The sequence below is a fragment of the Stenella coeruleoalba genome (assembly GCF_951394435.1).
Source record: "Stenella coeruleoalba genome assembly, chromosome: 5".
Lineage (NCBI taxonomy): Eukaryota > Metazoa > Chordata > Mammalia > Artiodactyla > Delphinidae > Stenella > Stenella coeruleoalba.
Window position 1 is genome coordinate 58,230,260 of NC_137150.1, and position 21,572 is coordinate 58,251,831.

The window sequence follows — 21,572 nt, forward strand, 5'->3', positions numbered from 1 at the left end:
CTCATTTCACATTTAATGTGCTAATACCTTGCTAATTTGCAATTACTTGTCTGGTAACCTTAATACAAACCAGAAAGTAAGCATAAATGGTTCACAGGAAGCCAAACTCACCATCTCAGGCAACTTATTTATAAAAATAAAATTGTATAAGAAGTAACAGTAATGATCAAAATGATAAGAAAAACATTAAAAGAGTTTGTCTTACAGATACATGTAAATCAATGAAAGTAGAACACTCCTTCACACCATATACAAAAATAAACTCAAAATGGTTGAAAGACCTAAATATAAGACATGACACCATAAAACTCCTAGAAGAGAACACAGGCAAAACATTCTAGGACATAAATCATAGCAATATTTTCTTAGATCAGTCTCCCAAGGAGAAAGAAATAAAAGCAAAAATAAATAATAAAAGCTTTTGCACAGCAAAAAAAACCATCAACAAAATGAAAAGACAGCCTACAGAATGGGAGAAAATATTTGCAAATGATGTGACCAACAAGGGGTTAATATCCAAAATATACAAACAGCTCATACAACTCAATAACAGAAAGCAAACAGCCCAATCAAAGAATGGGCAAAAGACCTAAATAGACATCTCTCCAAAGAAGACGGCCAAGAGGCACATGAAAAGATTCAACACTGCTAATTATTAGAAGAATGCAAATCAAAACCACAGTGAGGTATTGCCTCACATCTGTCAGAATGGCTATCATCAAAAAGTCTTCTAATAATAAATGCTACAGAGGGTGTGGAGAAAAGGGAACCCTCCTACACTGTTGGTGGGAATTAAAATTGGTGCAGCCACCATGGAGAACAGTATGGAGGTTCCTTAAAAACTTAAAATAGAGTTACCATATGATCCAGCAATACCACTCCTGGGCATTATCCAGAGAAAACCATAATTCAAAAAGATACATGCCCCCCAATGTTCATAGCAGCACTATTCCTAATAGCCAATATATGGAAACAACCCAAGTGCCCATCAACAGACAATGGGTTTAAGATGTGGTAAATATATACAATGGAATACTACTCAGCCATAAAAAAGATGAAATATTGCCATTTGTAGCAACATGGTTAGACCTAGAAAATATCACACCAAGTGAAGTAAGTCAGATAGAGAAAGACAAATATTATATGATATCACTTATATGTGGAATCTAAAAGATAATACAAATGAATCTATATATAAGACAGAAATAGACTCATAGACATAGAAAATGAACTTATGGTTACCAAAGGGGAAAGAGAAGGGGGAGAGGGATAAATTTGGAGTATGAGATTAACAAATACAAAGTACTATACATAAAACAGATAAGCAACAGGATTTACTACCTAGCACAGGGAACAATATTCAATATCTTATAATAACTTATAATGGAAAATAATCTAAAAAAATATTATCTATATATAATTAAATCACTTTACTATATACCTGAAACTAACACAGCATTGTATATCAATTATACTTCAATCAAAAGAAGAGTTTGTCTTAAATGTAAAACAAAACAAAAGAACCCTCAAAAGCCAAAGTTCTCTTAGTAAAAATGCTTCCTTCCATTGTTTAAAAAATGAGCTGTAATTAAGGAGTATAAGAACAGTTCCTGGATATGACATGCTCTCAGATATGATTATAATACATTAATGAACTAATTTTGCATGAGATGGATGAATGATTAGAAAATAGCAATTATGATAAAATAAGGTACACACGAAGATAAGCCAACTCTGCTGCACAAAGTACTGGGAAAGAAAAGAAAGAAAACTGAGACAAAAAGCAAAACCAAAAAATAACCGTTACTGGAATACAAAAGCCTAGAATTTTCTCTTTAACTGATAACTAGTAGGGGCAGTATGAAGCTTTAATTCAAATATTTGAAATTCCCTGCTAATTTTAAATCCAATACCACCAGCTAGATTATGAAATAAATTTTGTAAAGGAAAAAAAATGGTTGAAATATTTACATATTTGACCACAACATTTTAATAAATATAAATAAACAGATGAATTATTAACTTCCTACTTTGTACAGCAAAATCTTCAAGAAGGAGACACCACTGACCTAGGCTTTAAAGGAATAACATTTACTAAATTTAGAGCCATGACACTCCAGGTGGAGGAAGCACAAAAGCCAAGGCGCAAACGAGCCAATTACTTTTTATTCCATCAAGAGGATACTAATATCATCATGGATGAGTAGAATGTAGCTCCTGGAATGAAAAGCTGAGGGGTCACTACTCCAATGAAATGAGTGATAGAATGATTAAGTTAAAATAAGTATTTCTTCGGGATACTGGTAGAGTTGATAAAAAGTCCTGAATTTTTTCTTTTCTCTTTCTCTTTTTTTTTTTTGGAGGGGGGTTAGAGGAGGTTGGGGAAGAGAATTCAACACTGACACAAGTTATTAACAAAAATATGTACATTTAACTTAAATTTACAGGTTAGTCTTATGATGTGACTAATGCCATTGTCTAATACAAATGTCTGGAACACATTTTTCTCTATGTATTTATATTAGTATTTATTATTTCTTTATTATATGCATGTTATGTTACTTATCAAGTAAACCCAAATACATGGAACATCTAAACTTTGTATGCAAGGAAGTAAATAATATACTCAAGCAATCTAGTGCACATTCCAAGAAAAAATGCATTCACTATGTCCCCCAAATCTCAGGCTATTTTTCCATTCTCCTTCAATTCAAAGATCTTGTCTAACCACAGACTGAGAACCACTCAGAGAAGCTAGGATCACTCCAGGGAATTTTATATTTAGCAACTCACCTGGGTCACTGGTTTCTGTCCATGCCCCATATTTAATATAATATGCTAATCTTTGAATATTGAAGTTTTCCAAATAATCAAGTTTTCTATGAATGACCTAGCCACGAGTACACACATTAGCAATTCATTATGTTTAATTTAGACCTCATCAGTGCCTTACATCAAGTCCTAAAAAGACACAAAACAATATATTCTGAAAAGTATTGGGTTCTACCTTTTGATATTTTTAAGGGTGCATTCCTTTCTTTCATGAATTCAAATGCTGTACTTTCTGGGCTTAACCTCTGTGTCAAGCTGTCAAGATGATAACCATCTGTTTGATTGGTAATTTTTTTTTTTTACTATGTTTGACATACTTTTAATGGTTTCTATTGATTTTTTCTTCCTAGCAATTGTATATGGTGATCAAAATATTTAATATGTGACTTTCCTGTTCTGTCTTCAAGTAGACAGTATAAGCTGTGCTCAAAAATATATTTTAAAAAATCCATATAAGACAGTGTTATGAACATTGTACATGAAAAAGGTATAAAGAATTTAGCAAATTGGCTCTTGTTCCCATAATGAAACTTAAAAATAAGATTTAAAGTAGATTATAAAACAATCTTTAAAAACACACACAAACAAAAACAACTGAGCAAAGAATAAGAAAAAACAGAAATTTGATGACCAGCAAAGTTTTCCATAGTGAGCTCAGAAAAATCAAAGACCAGTTTGCCGAAAGAAATAAAACCTGTAAGGCAATTAAATGTCTTCCAGGGCATTAAATGATTGCCCCAACCATCACTCTCCTCTTTCTTCCTCCTTTCTTAGTCTGGAAAGGAACAGTAGTGGAAATTCTGCAGAGATTCTTATACATTGTGAAAATCGCCTAATCAGCTTTGTAAAAGCTATAGAATCTCAATTACCATCATATCTTAATAGGATTTGGAATCCAATTGATCCAAATTTTGTCTAGATGCCATTTGTGTGGCAAAATGAACCAGACTATTTTCTTTCTTTCTGAACTATACATTTAAGTTTTTGTACAAGAAAAATGTATCCTAACACCCCACCCCTGTGCGACACATTCTTTTAAACCCCCAGCACAGTAGCACCAACAAGATTTTTCATGGAGGAAGTACACAGGCTACTCCTGAACAACCAACTATTTTGCAGACTGGCTTTCTCCCCAAATTTGGCTCCTAGATGCTCAGAGCACCCACCTGAGCAGACATATCCTACATCTTCAGATGAGAGAGATAAATGAACTCCATAGAGGACAATATGAATTCTAAGATAGAAGTTGAGGAGGAAAATCAACCCCCTTACTCTTTTTTACAGGACTAGAAAAAGTTGTGTGTGTGCTTACCTGATGGCAGTGAGCTTGCTCTCTGTGCCAGTGACATTAATCCTGAAGCTAATGTGAACTGCGCCTGACTTCAGAATAGCAGCTCCTTCTGCTATTATCTGGCAACACTACCCTTTCAGAGTCTTCTGGTTTTGTGCTGTGGACATTTGCTTCCTGAAAAGATAGTTGATTTGACAGTTTAACTTTGTGAAGGTTGGGTGAATCTAATGATATTTTTCCCCATATAAGTTGCATGCATGTGAAATTGAACTTAGACATGATTAAGAGGAGTCTTTTCTGCCCATTTAGCCTTTGCATCATTTACCAGATGCAGATATCTTAGGAAGATAGAATCTAAAATTTTAAGTTATTTTGGATGCTTAAGTAAGTCCTGGGTGAACATGAAGGTTGGATGAGTCAACTAGAATTTTAGACTTGGCTAGACTTACTTTGGAACTAGGACTTGCAGCTGGCAACTGGGCAGTGATTCAGGAGGTAGCTGATGCTAAAAGAAAAAAAATAATGTATTAGACTTATATGGTTATAAGCAGCTCCTAACCTCTTTAAAAATACGCCTAATTTCCCTTGTGGTAGTTTCTTTTTCCATCCAAATAGTTTCTGGATGTTAATTTTAATCTGATTTCATCTGGACACCAATGTGGGGAGAATAAAGGGCAAGGCAGGTGAGTAGCAGAGGGAATTTTATCTGAGCGCCAATCATTCACTGGTGCCTCTGGTTGTAAACACCAGAAAAATGAAAGCAACAGAAATAGCTAAAAGCAAATTTAAGAAGAGAAGCTGGAATGCTCAAGTCCAAAAGTAGTTACTAGAGGAAGGAGAAGCTCAGAAATTAATGTGTAATTAATGTGTCATGAAAAGAAGTTGGTAGAAGAAGAAGCGGAGGAGACAGGAGGGAACATGGAGGAAGAAAGGGAGAGAAGGGGAAAAGGTATGAACTTCAATTACTTGAGTAGAGCTAGGTCCTCAGCTTAAGCTCAGTTTTGCTGTCATAAGATGACTCCAACATCTCAATAACTCATAACATTTCTTTCTCTCATATACTACATGTCTCTCATAGGTCAACCGCCGTAACCACAGAACCAGCCCCAAACTGGCCCTATCTTGTTTCTAACAAGATACTGAGCTGTTTTTCAGAGACAACAGAACAAAACCCAAAGCATGTGCAGAGGAGAAGATCTTGACCTCAAAAAACACCCAGAACCACAGTTTCTCCCCCCATGGAACCAAAGGCTCGGACGTGACTGGAACCTGAACGCTGGAACACTTTCAGAAGCGGAGGGTCCAGACTGAAGCCCCTTTACCGTACCTTACTGCAAATGGCCAAGTTCCAAAGTCCCGCCAGTTCTTCTGCATACCAACCCTCCTCCCCTAACTCATAAAAGTTTGACTGAACCCCAGTTTGACAAAATTGAACTGTACCTCCTGTCTCCTTGCTGGTTGTCCTCACAATAAAGTTTTTTCTTTTCTCAAAAGCCGGTGCCAGAGTATTTGCTTCTACGTGTGTCAGGCAACAAGCCCTTTGCTTGGTAATGAGACAGGAAGGGAAGGGGCAGGACCCAACCACCAGATAAATGAAGAAGGGGCACAGCTGTTAGGATGCGATAAAAACTGGCTGAAACCAGCTGAAACCAATATGGCTTCGAGAACAGTCTGGTCATTGATTTTACCTCATTATACCTTCAATGTAATACTAAAAATCACTCCCCCTTACCCACCCCCCCCCCCACCGACAGTTCCGAGACAGACCATAAAAGGCCAAAAAGGTGGGTGGTGGCCCAATTCCTGGAAAATCCCCACCTTTCCCCAAAATAGCAAGGATATTCCTCCCACTTGTTAGCATGTGAAATCACTCAGCCCATAAAAACTGACAATCCCCTGCCCTGAGGCCACTTTCACTTTCTGAGACAGTCTGCATTCTGCCTATGGAGTGCGTATCTCTCGAAATAAACTTGCTTTTGCTTTTCTTTGGCTCGCTCTTGAATTCTTTTCTGCACAAAACCAAGAAGCTTCACTTGTGGTCTGTCCTAAGGGTTCCTGTGGGTCCCAGGACATGACATTTTCCTCTCCTGCCACAGTAACACTGCTGCTGGGCGGCTCATTGTCTTCACTTAGGATGTGGGCCGGTAGACTGCGAGGCCTTAATGGAGGTTTCAGAGGGAAAACAGCATACCAAAATCACAAGACAGAAGCTCAGAGGGACACACTTCATCTCTGCTCACACTTCATTTGTCAAAGCAAGTCAAATGGCCAAGCCTGAAGTCAGTAGGGTGGGAATGTATATTTTGAAAATATATAATCATCAAATAATATGTAATAACTAAAAATATTCATGAGGAAAGATGCCATTTCTACCTTCTTGGGAGTAGTGGTCAGGGCATTTCGTAGAATGCCCTTCAGTTTAGGTTTTTCTGATGATTTTCCTCATAATTAGAGGGGTTATGGGTTTTGGGGGAGGAAGACCACAGAGGAAAAGTGCCATGCTCAGCACAGGATATCAACAGTAGGTACTATCAATATGACTCATCACTGTTGGTATCAACCTTGAGGGAGAGCTTGTCAGATTGCTCCACTGTAAAGTTATTTGTTTTTCTTCTTTTCCGTACTTCATTCTTTAGAAGGAAGTCATTATGCACAGCCCACACTAAAGGAGTGGGGAGTTTTGTTCTACCTTTTGAGAGCATTTCACTCTTTTTACAGGTGAGGGATCTGAGCTTTTCAGAGTTTAAGCCCAAGTTAACATAGTTAATTAAGTGTCATCAAGGCTGAAACTCACATCTGTCTGACTTACCGAAACTATTCAGTGCTACACATAAAGAAGCAAAAAAATAGGGAAATGATTAGAAAAACAGAAGGATATGTTTATGAGTTTGTTTTATTGAAGCATGTTGAGAGCCATGGCCCCTTGATAATAGAGACATTCAGATAATGATTCCTTAACTTGCTACTCGCTAGCATTGGGACAGGAGAGTTATGCTCCCTGACGTTTATAACTCTATCCAACTACTGTCGTAATGTGACCTGTTAATCTGTCTTTCTGCAAATACACCCTGACTCCATTCTAATCATTAAGCCACTTTTCAAAAGCGAAACCAAGTTCTCACAGTGCTGTGGGGAGAGTAGAGGATGAAAATGATTTTATCTGTCTTATGGCTCCTAAGCAGTGTGGTTTTTTTTTGTTTTGTTTTGTTTTTGTTTTTCTCTTGATGAGAGTTATAACTCCAGATCTGACTAATAAAGAGAAGGCATGTTTCTGTCACAGAAATAGCTTTTGTACAAGTGGGAAACTGTCACTAAGGCTGAGAAGCAGAGCAACAGGATGGTCTACATCTGGTGGGTGAAAATTGTGTGAGGTTTTTCCTTCTTACTATGGTGATATAATTCAATGTTGACATTTTAAAGTATGTGTCAGGTCTCATTTCTTTTAAAGTGTCATTGACAATGCAATTCAAAGACAGAAACGACCATGTAACAGTATTTTGTGTTTTCTGAACTAGGATCAAATCTCTCTTCTGACAAAAAATTAAGTTACAGAGAATGTATAAAGATGAAACAGAGTTTGTGGACATTCTATATACTTCACATGAAGATGGATTTCTCTATCCATTTTTATAAACTGAATAGAGACCACGTGACATCTGAGTCACATGTGCATACCATACATTTAATTGTAATGATATGCTACTCCTGAACGTGATTTGTTTAAATATTCTTAGGTGCAGCGGTTTCTAAGTTGACTGAACTCTTGGCTGGCAACCAGGAAGTCAAGTTATTCACCTCTATTTCTCATACTATAGAGACATTTATATTTTCAGAAATAATTTTCTCCCTCAATTGCTGAGATTACCTTGACTTTCTGAGGCTGTTATGTAAATCCTACACAAGGATTGAGATTTTAGGGCAAAAACTGTTTTGTTTACCATTGTGTCCCAGCACTTAGTACATTCTAGAACACTGTATACACTTAATCAATGTTTGTTAAGTGAATATTGAACAAATATTTTCCAGAGAGAAGCATTGCATAAACTTAAGATAGTCATAAAATACACAACTACTTCTAAAATGAAAGGCCATGTTTAAAGTCTAAGATCATTAATTTCCTTCAGCTCAGAATAAAGTTTATTTTTATGACACCAAGTATAATAAAGTCTGTATCACATAACTCGTGTGATGGCACATTTTCTTCCAAATATCCTAATCAAAGACAAAGCCCCAAAGATGGATATTAATGGCTAACTTCTATGCTATGCCTTCAGGAAGTCACTAAAAATTTTAACCATTAGGCAGCTATTCATATGAACAGAATCTAATTTTCCTTTTGATAAACCAATTAAATTATATTTTCTTTATACTAACTAACAAAATTGATTGAAAATTAATACTTAATGCTGATGAGAGTATGTTGAGAGAGTTACTCTCCTCGATGGCTGCTGTGAGAGTATTTTGATACAATTTTTCTGGAATATAGTTTGGGAATATATACAAAGAGGCTTTAAAGAGTTCATAGACTTTTTTAAACAAAGGAGTTCTACCTCTAGATGTTTATGTAAAATAAATTGTCAGAGATTTTGTCAGAGATCAATATTTGAGGATATAAGGATGTTTGTTACATAATAATACTGATCATGAGCAAGTGTCATTTAATTTCATTGTGCTCTAATTTGGGGGGCAATGCTTATTTTTTAATTCAGTGCTAATTTCTTATCACAGTTACACATGATCATAATTTAGAGAGTCAAATTGTTGTACAAGCCTTATTACAGTAAAAAAGCAGAACTCTGACTACCTCTTTCCAATTTCTGTTGCCTAGAGGTAGCCACTTTTAGCTCTTTTAACTGATTCTTAGCATATTTGCCTCCATACTTCCACCAATCTAAAAACAAACAAACAAGCAAACAAGCTTAATTTTTCAATTTTACGCATTATATACTGACTTCCTACTATGGAAAATTACAATTTAGCTTTCTTTCACTGCCTCTATCCCCAGCTTACACATACAACCTCACTCTTTCCCTTTTTTCTCAACAGAGTTTCATCATAATTTTGTATTATCACTACAGCGTGTATAGTATTAAGACTATATAAACACGAGACCTTGCTCAGTCATATTGGGTACTGTTATTACTTTTCCTTAACAAGTTTGGGTTTCCTTGTTTCTTTTTTTTAATTTTTAGGTAATGCTATTGTTGTCCATTCTTAGCTTCCTATGTATTTGTAGTTCTTTTATTTACTTCCCCAGTTATGCAAATCTTCTTTCAGTACATGCATGTACGTTAAGCATCAATGTCATCCTCCTAAAAAAAGTCTCTCATGAGCCTTTCACTTTCCACATCTGGATGTCTGAAGCTTAGCTCTTGTTTGCGGGTCTCCTTTCACCATCATCTTGGGGATTTTCTTTCTACTTCTTGTATGGAATTTCCTTTTTCCTGGATTCCATGTCTTTCTCTCTTAGTTTTCTTTGTTTTGGCGGAACACAGATTCCTGAGGAACTGCATATAAGAGGTAAATCTTTTTCTTACCTTTTTGCAGTCTGAAAATTTTAAAATTTTACTCTGATACTTAAGTAATAGTAGGCTGGGAATAGAATTATAGACAAGAAAACATGTACCCTCAGAATTGTGAAGCCTTTGATCTATTGCCTTCTAGCTTCTATAGTTGTTAATAAGAGGCTCAATAACAAAGGCTAACATTTTCTCAGCACTGACTATGTTCCAGTCACACTTCTGTATGTATTTATGTTTATTATCTCATGTAATACAACAAACCTATAAGGTAGGTGCTACTTTAACTTCCTTTTTTACAGATATGGAAGCTGAGACACAGGGTTGCAATGACTTTCCCAGAGTTATAGGGCTAGTGAGTATAGAGTCTGGGATTTGAATTCAGCTGAGCTGGATGGCAAATTCATGCTCTTAACCTCCATGCCTTATTGACAAATTGATTAGTGGTATTTTCAATGAATCATGAACTTTCAATCTGAATACTTTTCTTATTATTTTATATTTTGATTTCAGTATCCTGAAATTTCACAATGCTGTGTCTTGTGGTAGGCTTTTCTCATTCATAATCATGAAGGCACAGTGAGACATTTCAGTCTGGAAATGCTGTGCTTCAGTTCTGGAGAAGGTTCTTGAATTATTTCTGTGTTAATTTCCTCCCTTCTCTTTTCTCTGTTCTCTGCTTCTAAATTTCATGGACTGCCCCACTAATTTTCCTATTCTCTGCCTGTATTATCTTCCATAGCTTTACCTTTCTGTTTCACTTTCTATAAGCTTTCCTCAACTTTATCCTCAAGAATTTCTATTGAATTTTTAATTTCTGCTATTGTATTTTAACATCCAAGAGCTCTTCTTTGTGTCCTCTGAATGTATCTCTTTAAAACATTCTGGGTTTTTTTCCCATAGGTTTATTATCTCACGACTATCTCTCACACATTCATATTCACATCAATCAGAGTATTTTGCATTTTTTAAAAAGTTCTATCCAAGTTGCCATTTTTATTTTCACTTGTAATCTCGTTCAGATTTGATGGAGAAATCAAAAGTTTTACAAGCAAAAGCTAAGAGAATTCAGCACCACCAAACCAGCTCTACAACAAATGCTAAAGGAACTTCTCTAGGTGGGAAATACAAGCGAAGACAAGGACCTTCAAAAACAAACCCAAAACAGTTAAGAAAATGATAAAAGGAACATATATATCAATAATTACCTTAAATGTCAATGGATTAATTGCTCCAACCAAAACACACAGGCTCGCTGAATGGATACAAAAACAAGACCCATATATATGCTGTCTACAAGAGATCCACTTCAGACCTAGGGACACATACAGACTGAAAGTGAGGGGATGAAAAAACATATTCCATGCAAATGTAAATCACAAGACAGCTGGAGTATCAATACTCATATCAGATAAAATAGACTTTAAAATAAAGAATGTTACAAGAGACAAGGAAAGACACTACATAATGATCAAGGGATCAATCCAAGAAGAAGACATAACAGTTATAGATATATATGCACCCAACATAGGAGCACAATACATAAGGCAAATGCTAACAGCTATAAAAGAGGAAATCAACAGTAACACAATAATAGTGGGGACTTTAACACCTCACTTACACGAATGGGCAGATCATCCAGACAGAAAATCAATAAGGAAACACAAGCTTTAAATGACACAATAGACCAGATAGATTTAACTGATATTTATAGGACATTCCATCTGAAAACAGCAGATTACACTTTCTTCACAAGCGCACACAGAACATTCTCCAGGATACAGCACATCTTAGGTCACAAATCAGGCCTCGGTAAATTTAAGAAAATTGAAACCATATCAAGCATCTTTTCTGACCACAACGCTATAAGATTAGAAATCAATTACAGGGAAAAAAACGTAAAAAACACAAACACATGGAGGCTAAACACTACATTACTAAATAACCAACAGATCACTGAAGAAATCAAAGAGGAAATCAAAAAACACCTAGGGTCAAATGACAACAAAAACACGATGATCCAAAATCTATAGGAAGCAGCAAAAGTAGTTCTGAGAGGGAAGTTTATAGCAATACAATCCTACCTCAAGAAACAAGAAAAATCTCAAATAAACAATCTAAACTTACACCTAAATGAACTAAAGCAAGAAGAACAAACGAAACCCAAAGTTAGTAGAAGCAAAGAAATCCTAAAGATCAGAGCAGAAATAAATGAAATAGAAACAATAGCAAAGATCAATAAAACTAATATCTGGTTCTTTGAGAAGATAAACAAAATTGATCAACTTTTAGCCAGACTCATCAAGAAAAAGAGGGAGAAGACTCAAATCAATAAAATTAGAAATGAAAACGGAGAAGTTACAATGGACACTGCAGAAATACAAAGTATACAAAGAGACTACTACAAGCAACTCTATGCCAATAAAATGGACAACCTGGAAGAAATGGACAAATTCTTAAAAAGGTATAACCTTCCAAGACTGAACCAGGAAGAAATAGAAAATATGAACAGACCAATTACAGGTAATGAAATTGAAACTGTGATTAAAAATCTTCCAACAAACAAAAGCCCAGGACCAGATGGCTTCACAGGTGATTTTTATCAAACATTTAGAGAAGAGCTAACACCCATCCTTCTCAAACTCTTCCAAGAAATTGCAGAGGGAGGAATACTCTCAAATTCATTCTATGAGACCACCATCACCCTGATATCAAAACCAGACAGAGATACTACAAAAAAAGAAAATTACAGACCAATGTCACTGATGAAAATAGATGCAAAAATCCTGAACAAAATACTAGCAAACAGAATCCAACCACACATTAAAAGGATCATACACCATGACCAAGTGGGATTTATCCCAGGGATGCAAGGATTCCTCAATATACACAAATCAATGTGATACACCATATTAACAAATAGAAGAATAAAAACCACATGATCATCTCAATAGATGCAGAAAAAGCTTTTGACAAAATTCAACACCCATTTATGATAAAAACTCTCCAGAAAGTGGGCATAGAGGAAACCTACCTTAACACTATAAAGACCATATATAACAAACCCACAGCAAACATCATTCTCAATGGTGAAAAATTGAAAGCATTTCCTCTAAGATCAGGAACAAGACAAGGATGTCCTCTCTCACCACTATTATTCAATGTAGTTTTGGAAGTCCTAGCCATGGCAATCAGAGAAGAAAAAGAAATAAAATGAATCTAAATTGGAAAGAAGAAGTAAAACTGTCACTGTTCACAGATGACATGATACTATACATAGAGAATCCTAACCATGCCACCAGAAAACTATAGCACTAATCAATGAATTTGGTAAAGTTGCAGGATACAAAATTAATGCACAGAATTGTCTTGTATTCCTGTACACTAACAATGAAAGATCAGAAGGAGAAATTAAGGAAACAATTCCATTCACCACTGCAACAAAAAGAATAAAATACCTAGGAATAAACCTACCTAGGAAGGTAAAAGACCTGTACTCAGAAAACTATAAGACACTGATGAAAGAAATCAAAGATGACACAAACAGATGGAGAGATATACCATGTTCTTGGATTGGAAGAATTAATATTGTGAAAGTGACTATAATACCCAAAGCAATCTACAGATTCATTGCAATTCCTATCAAATTGCCAATGGCATTTTTCACAGAATTAGAACAAAAAAGTTTACAATTTGTATGGAAACACAAAAGACCCCAAATAGCCAAAGCAATACTGAGAAAGAAAAACAGAGCTGGAGGAATCAGGATCCCTGACTTCAGAGTATACTACAAAGCTACAGTAATCAAGACAATACGGTACTGGCACAAAAACAGAAATAATAGATCAATGGAAAAGGATAGAAAGCCCAGAGATAAATCCACGCACCTATGGTCAACTAATCTATGACAAAGTAGGCAAGGATATACAATGGAGAAAAGACAATATCTTCAATAAGTGGTGCTGGGAAAACTGGACAGCTACATGTAAAAGAATGGCATGAGAACACTCCCTAACACCATACACAAAAATGAACTCAAAATGGATTAAAGACCTAAATGTAAGACGGGACACTATAAAACTCTTAGAGGAAAACATAGGAAGAACACTCTTTGACATAAGTCACAGCAAGATCTTTTCTGACCCACCTCTTAGAGTAATGAAAATAAAAACAAAAATAATCAAATGGGACCTAATGAAACTTAAATGCTTTTGCACAGCAAAGGAAACTGTAAAAAAGACAGCCCTCAGAATGGGAGAACATATTTGGAAATGAATCAATAGACAAAGGATTAATCTCCAAAATATAGAAACAGCTCATGCAGCTCAATATTAAAAAAAAAAAACCCAATCAAAAAATGGGCAGAAGACCTAAATAGACATTTCTCCAAAGAAGACATACAGATGGCCAAGAGGCACATGAAAAGCTGCTTGACATCACTAATTACCAGAGAAATGCAAATCAAAACTACAATGAGGTATCACCTCACATCAGTTAGAATGGGCATCATCAGAAAATCTATAAACAACAAATGCTGAAGAGGGTGCAGAGAAAAGGGAACCCTCTTGCACTGTTGGTGGGAATGTAAACTGATAGAGCCACTATGGAGAACAGTATAGAGGTTCCTTAAAAAACTAAAAATAAAATAACCATATGACCCAGCAATCCCACTACTGGGCATATACCCAGAGAAAACCATAATGCAAAAAGACACATGCACCCCAGTGTTCATTGCAGCACTGTTTACAATAGCTAGGTCATGGAAGCAACTTAAATGCCCATCAACAGATGAATGGATAAAGAAAATGTGGTACATATATACAATGTAATATTACTCAGCCATAAAAAGGAATGAAATTGGGTCATTTGTAGAGATGTGGATGGACCTAGAGACTGTCATACGGAGTGAAGTAAGTCACAAAAATAAAACAAATATCATATACAAATGCATATATGTGGAATTTAAAAATGTGGTACAGATGAACCAATTTGCAAGGCAGAAAGAGAAACACAGATGTAGAGAACAAACGTATGGACACCAAGGGGGGAAATCGGAGCTGGGGAGCGTGGTGGTGGTGAGTTGGGAGATTGGGATTGACATATATACACTAATATGTATAAAATTGATAACTAATAAGAACTTGTTGTATAAAATATAAATAAATAAAATTCAAAAAATAAAAAACAATAAAAATCAATACCAGCTTCTTCTCAGACCCTTACACAGCTTCTTATGAAGCTGACCTCATCTTGTGCTATCCCTGATTAATATTAAACATCAATAGCTGAAGGAATGGAGAGAGACTTTCACATCCATCCATTACTGCCAGTGTTCCCACACTGTATTTTCACTGGGAGAAGATCAGGCACCTTTTCAAACATTAAGGCCTGGGCTTTCTTGGAGTCTTACTCTCTTGTATATTTAAACAGGAACAGAAAGCCCAGAGATAAACCCATGCACATATGGCCACCTTATCTTTGATAAAGGAGGCAGGAATGTACAGTGGAGAAAGGACAGCCTCTTCAATAAGTGGTGCTGGGAAAACTGGACAGGTACATGTAAAAGTATGAGATTAGATCACTCCCTAACACCATACACAAAAATAAGCTCAAAATGGATTAAAGACCTAAATGTAAGGCCAGAAACTATCGAACTCTTAGAGGAAAACATAGGCAGAACACTCTATGACATAAATCACAGCAAGATCCTTTTTGACCCACCTCCTAGAGAAATGGAAATAAAAACAAAAATAAACAAATGGGACCTAATGAAACTTCAAAGCTTTTGCACAGCAAAGGAAACCATAAACAAGACCAAAAGACAACCCTCAGAATGGGAGAAATATTTGCAAATGAAGCAACTGTCAAAGGATTAATCTCCAAAATTTATAAGCAGCTCATGCAGCTCAATAACAAAAAAACAAACGACCCAATTCAAAAATGGGCAGAAGAGCTAAATAGACATTTCTCCAAAGAAGATATACAGATTGCCAACAAACACATGAAAGAATGCTCAACATCATTAATCATTAGAGAAATGCAAATCAAAACTACAATGAGGTATTACCTCACACCAGTCAGAATGGTCATCATCTAAAAATCTAGAAACAATAAATGCTGGAGAGGGTGTGGAGAAAAGGGAACACTCTTGCACTGCTGGTGGGAATGTGAATTGGTACAGCCACTATGCAGAACAGTATGGAGGTTCCTTAGAAAACTACAAATAGAACTACCATATGACCCAGCAATCCCACTACTGGGCACATACCCTGAGAAAACCATAATTCAAAGAGTCATGTACCAAAATGTTCATTGCAGCTCTATTTACAATAGCCCGGAGATGGAAACAACCTAAGTGTCCATCATCTGATGAATGGATAAAGAAGATGTGGCACATATATACAACGGAATATTACTCAGCCATAAAAAGAAATGAAATTGAGCTATTTGTAATGAGGTGGATAGACCTAGAGTCTGTCATACAGAGTGAAGTAAGTCAGAAAGAGAAAGACAAATACCGTATGCTAAAACATATATACGGAATTTAAGAAAAAAAAATGTCATGAAGAACCTAGGGGTAAGACAAGAATAAAGACACAGACCTACTAGAGAATGGACTTGAGGATATGGGGAGGGGGAAGGGTAAGTTGTGACAAAGCGAGAGAGAGGCATGGACATATACACACTACCAAACGTAAGGTAGATAGCTAGTGGGAAGAAGCCGCATAGCACAGAGGGATCAGCTCGGTGCTTTGTGACCCGCCTGGAGGGGTGGGATAGGGAGGGTGGGAGGGCGGGAGATGCAAGAGGGAAGAGATATGGGAACATATGTATATGTATAACTGATTCACTTTGTTATAAAGCAGAAACTAACACACCATTGTAAAGCAATTATACTCCAATAAAGATGAAAAAAAAAAAAAACTTGCATAGATACTTTCAGTTTGCACAGAGATGAACTTTTCAGAAAATTCCCTTTATACATCAAAACATCGTCTAATATAATATAGCTTTGTATATTAGTTCAAAGAACACAATTCTTTTAAAATAAGGTAGTTTTAAAGCTAAATAAAAATATGCAGTAAATACATGCAGAAAGATAAAACTACAATGTTAATAGGTATTTTCCTTTGAATTAGAGCACTATATCTAAGATTTTTTTAAATGTCTTTTTTTATTCTTTTGAATTTTCCAAGTCCATCATCTCAAATTTACATCTAATCAGAACTCTTGAATATCTTCCCTTCCTACCACACAAACCAGATATGTGCACCCTGCCTGGCTTCCACAAATTGTTAGTGATCTCTCCATTTTCCTTTTGCTCAGGCCCAAAACCTAGGAGTCATCCTTCCCTCCTTTCTTTAGAGCAAAGTACATCCTGAATTTGACCACTTCTGATAAGCTCTACTGCCATCTTCCAAAATCTTACCTAGATTTACTTCAATAGTCACTTAATTGCCTTCCCTGTTTCCATTCTTGTGCATTGCCTCCATCCCCAAGTCAATTCTCCACTCTGCAGCTAGAATAGTTCTATTAGTACACGATTCAGACCATGTTGTTCTGCATTTCTTCTCTGATGGCTTCCTCAAGTCTTTCCCTGGGCTGTATGAGATCTGGTCCTGACCTACCTCTCCAGCTTTTTACCGTTCCCCTCTTACAACATTCCTCAGGCCACAGTGGCCTACTTGTTCATCTTTGAAATGACCATGCTTGTTCCCACCTCAAGGCTTTTGCATTTGTTAGTCCCTCTGCCTGGCACACACTTGCCCAGGTCTCTGCAGAGTCTACTTCCTCAGTTTGTCCCTGTCTCTGCTCAATGTCATATCCTTAGAGAGGTTCTCCTGACTCTAACCAAAGTATTGCTCCTTCACCTCTCTGTTCTTGTCTGTTTCCTCCCCCTGCTTTATTTTCCTTCATAGCACTATCACTATCTCATGTCTATTGAATGTACACTCATTTATAACCTGCCTTCCCCTCTAAGACGTTAGCTGCACTGAGGACAGGGACAATGTTGTTCAGTGCTCCATTACCAAGCTTACAGCAGTCCCTGCTCCAGATATATTTTCTTTCAAGTTATAAAGTAGTACTTTATAATTAGAAATAAAATACATACTTTTGCCTAAGCATGAGCCCAAACCCCAGTTATAGTCTGAGAACATTCTGCAAGGTACAGCTTTGACAAAGGAAAAGAATGAGCTGTCAGGAGAATTGAGAGGTTAAATGAAGAAAGTGGAAGTTGAGCTGAGCCTGACCTGAACTAAAGCATTACAGAGGCTAAGGAGAAGAAGAGAAATAATGGGAGAAGGAAAATAAGACTGCAGTTAAAAATAGAAAGGTCACTGAAGGCCAGCTTCCACTTCCAAGCGACTGAGTGCCAGAGAGGACCAAATTCTATAACAGGCTGTGGAGAGGGGTTTGGCACCTGGCACCGGGATGCCAAGGTTATTATTCTGTAACAGAGCTCTGTGGACCCTTTAATGATGACAGCAGGCACTCTGTTAAAAGGTTAGCTGTAGAGGGCACCTGAGATAGAAAGTGAACGGCAATGTGCCTGGCACGATATGGCTTAAATCTAGTAACTGCACCTGCAAAAGACTGAAATGTTTGTTATGTGACTATAAACAGAATAGGCATCCGAGACAGTGCCCCAACTGTTTTCAATGATCAGGTTTACCAGAATCCAGAATGAAATTAACTCTAAAATATCCACAAAAAGAAAATATTCCAAGAGAGAACTGGTAAGGGGAGGAGAAGTCAGTTCACCACACCTATGCAAATAATGTTGTGAGGGGAAAACAAGAAGAAATCTGAAATGGACTCAGACTCTTTCTTTCTCTCTTTCTCCCTTCCTTCCTTCCTTCCTTCCTATTGTATCTATATGTGGTGATGGACATTAACTATACTTATTGTGGCAATAATTTCACAACATGTGTAAGTCAAACCTTTATGGTATACACCTGAAACTCATACAATGATATGTCAATTATAAAAAGAGAAGAAATAGTGCATAGATTCTCTCTCTCTCTCTGATATGGTATTACATAGATGAACATATCTATGTGGAACCAATTTAAGATCTGTTGATAACCATCCGGCAGCACTGTGAATTCAAGGGCAGAATACCTAGAACAGATTAGATCACAGGTTGGATGAGTGATCTTATTTGAGTCATTTCACTCCTCTAAGCTTCATTTTTCTCATGAGTAAAATAAGAGAATTTAACTAGACCATTCCTAAAGTCCATTACAATTCTTGCAATCCCTATCATTATAACCACTGGCATTTATTTGAGCTAAATGAAGTAAATCATAAGCTCCTAAGGACTGACTCACTTTATTATTCTGCATGTACTTAATCAAATATCATTTATCCATCATCCATCTATCCTTCATTCAGTGAACATTTATTGAGTAACTATGATATGCCAAACACCACTCTAGGAGTTTCAACAAGGTCCTGGCCCTTAAAGAATTCTACCAAAGGGTTTGACACTGTAGTTCTTTAAGGTTAATTTGTTTTGGGACTTAGGTAAGACTCCTTTAGTCAACAGAGCGAGATTGGTTAATTTGCCAAGATGCGGATTTCTATATGTACGTATTTGTATCTGTGTTCTCTTGTGAACACAGATATTGGAATTTTATCTGCAAAGTTTGTATACATACCCACACAAAGTATGTATATACATGTATACATACCCATGATTTTCCAAGCTACTGAAGTCTGCCAACTGTACCGACAGTGATAAACATAGTGATTATAGCTCAGTCCCACCAATTGCTTCACAGGATTCTAGCCCCTTTAGGTTCCACACTTGTGCAATACTACTGCTTATGTAAGCAACTTCAAGAATCACTGTGTCCACATTGAGGTGAGCCTGCTGGGTGGTTCCCACAGAGGAGAGCCTCCTCTCAGGGAGTTAGGCTGTGCATTAGCCCCTCTTAAGAGTCTGTTCATTTCGGACACTGATGCCCATTTATTAAAGAATGAATTCATTTTTCATTCCCTCCTCCTCTTGAGGATGGTCTCCACCACTTGAGGCTTTTTTAACAGTCATCTCTGGAAATTCATCTTCTCGTTCTTCTAGTTTACCACATATCCGAAGCATTCACTCAGTCAGTTTTACCAGGACTTTATGTTTCACTCTGAAGCTTTAGTTATCAGAAAAATAACAGACTCTTAAGCAAACAAACAAGACTATTTTGGAATTTCTGTCTCCTTTTTTAAGGAATGAAGAAAGATAACCCAAAAGACCTGTGTTCTTTAACACAAACACCACCTACTAAATCAAAAACTCACACTTATTAAAGAGCCAGATGGTTGTTTCCTCCTGCTCTGTTCCACCTAGTAACCCAGAAATATGTGATTTTAAAGAGAAACCTAAACTTTTAAGCAAAAAAAAATCATGATTTTTTACTTAAAAAATAAAAATATACAAACACTGAATAATAGATGAATTATTCTAGCATAAGTAATATTTTTCTTATTATTTTGTGACAGGTGCTTAAAATAGCATTCACCAATGGCAGACGTAGAAATGCACTGCTCAGCTCTGCCTTCAAGGAAGGACTTGCTGTCAGATGCAGGGAATGTGATCAGCAGGCTGCCTCCATCCATTCGTGCTTTAGGATCTGTGTTGGCTGCAGAGAGTCAGGGTGGTACTCTTCTCAGGGCTGTCCCCATCCAACGACTCTACAAGGCAGGGGTGTAAGTGGAGGATCATTTTGGCCCAAGGTGGGACAGTCTGATGGGCTTAGATCCCTCAGGAATAAGGGTTGGGGTAGTGCTATCAGGTATACTGTAGACAAGACTAGATTTGGTACCAAATTTGAGGAGACCCTGGATAGTTGAGTGGAGGAGGGAGGACATGAGTACCAGTTGTTGGAATCTACTTTAGCTATGGTAGCTACAGCTTGTCCTGCTAACGTCCCTTTTCTAAGTTTCTCTCAGGAAAGGAGGTCCATCAGAATCCCAGAGGATGTGCTGCCAAAACATGTGGAGAAGGAGATCCAGGAGGGACAAGGGATGGACTGTGGTAGACACAGAAATGAGCTGCCCAGTTCCTTCTTCCAGGAGTGAATATCTGCCCGGCTGCAGGAAGCGGCTAATAGCAGACAGTCTCAAATCACTGGCTTCTTCAGAGTTTGCCTCAACTGCAGACAGCCAGGGTCTCACTCTTCCTGGGGTAACTGGTAGCCCATGACTGAGCAAGATGGGGGAATATCTCAGCACAATCTAGAATCCCTCTGATGGTCAATATTTGCTCTGGAGCTCCACAGGGTTGGCAGAGACCTTGCCACACTTGCATCATGATCTGAAATCTCTCAATCTTGCCCAATCTTGCTTCCTCCCCCTTCCCTTTCTTTCAAAGACCTTTTGCTTGTCTAAGGACATGCTTCCAGGGAACACAACCAGTGGCATTCACCCCTTCTCCCACTTACATGTAACAGGGCCTCTTACTTTGCCTCCTCACCTCTTATGTTAGTGGGACAAGGAATGGGAGTGGTGGCCAGCAGCACAGAGATCTGATGATCAGAGTCTGAGGTAGTGGGAAAGGGCAGGAATAAAATTATTTCAGTGCTTTTTCACTTTTCTTCTCAGTCCTGAAATACAGGTAACATCATTAATGGCATGGGAAACATAGATGGTTTGGTGTACAGTACACCTTGCTGCTTAGGGTAATAGACAAATCTTTAAGAAATGGATCTATTTTTAAATGTTCTGAGGAGGTTAGTTAAAGGTATTTTATAATAACTCCTTTAGTAAACAAAATAATGCCATTTTAATCTATTTTATAAACACAGGTTTTCATATGTTAGAATTATATAAATTATATTTTAAAAAACTAAAATAAAGCAGCTATTCTGATTGATACTACCTCAAGGTTTGGGATGGGGAAGGTAAGAAAACTTCTCCTACTGTTATCCAAAAAT

General features: G+C 37.0%; 1 long non-coding RNA gene across 1 annotated transcript in view; it reads right to left on the minus strand.

Annotated features, from left to right (window-relative positions):
• Positions 1-3,853: 3,853 nt before the first annotated feature.
• LOC307186528 overlaps positions 3,854-21,572 on the minus strand; it is a 71,857-nt gene continuing 54,138 nt past the window's right edge. Inside the window, exons 2-3 of the long non-coding RNA XR_013828386.1 lie at positions 4,573-4,628; positions 3,854-4,297 (exon numbers count right to left, since the gene is read on the minus strand). This is a non-coding gene — a long non-coding RNA (uncharacterized lncRNA). The remainder of the gene's footprint in view (positions 4,298-4,572; positions 4,629-21,572) is intronic.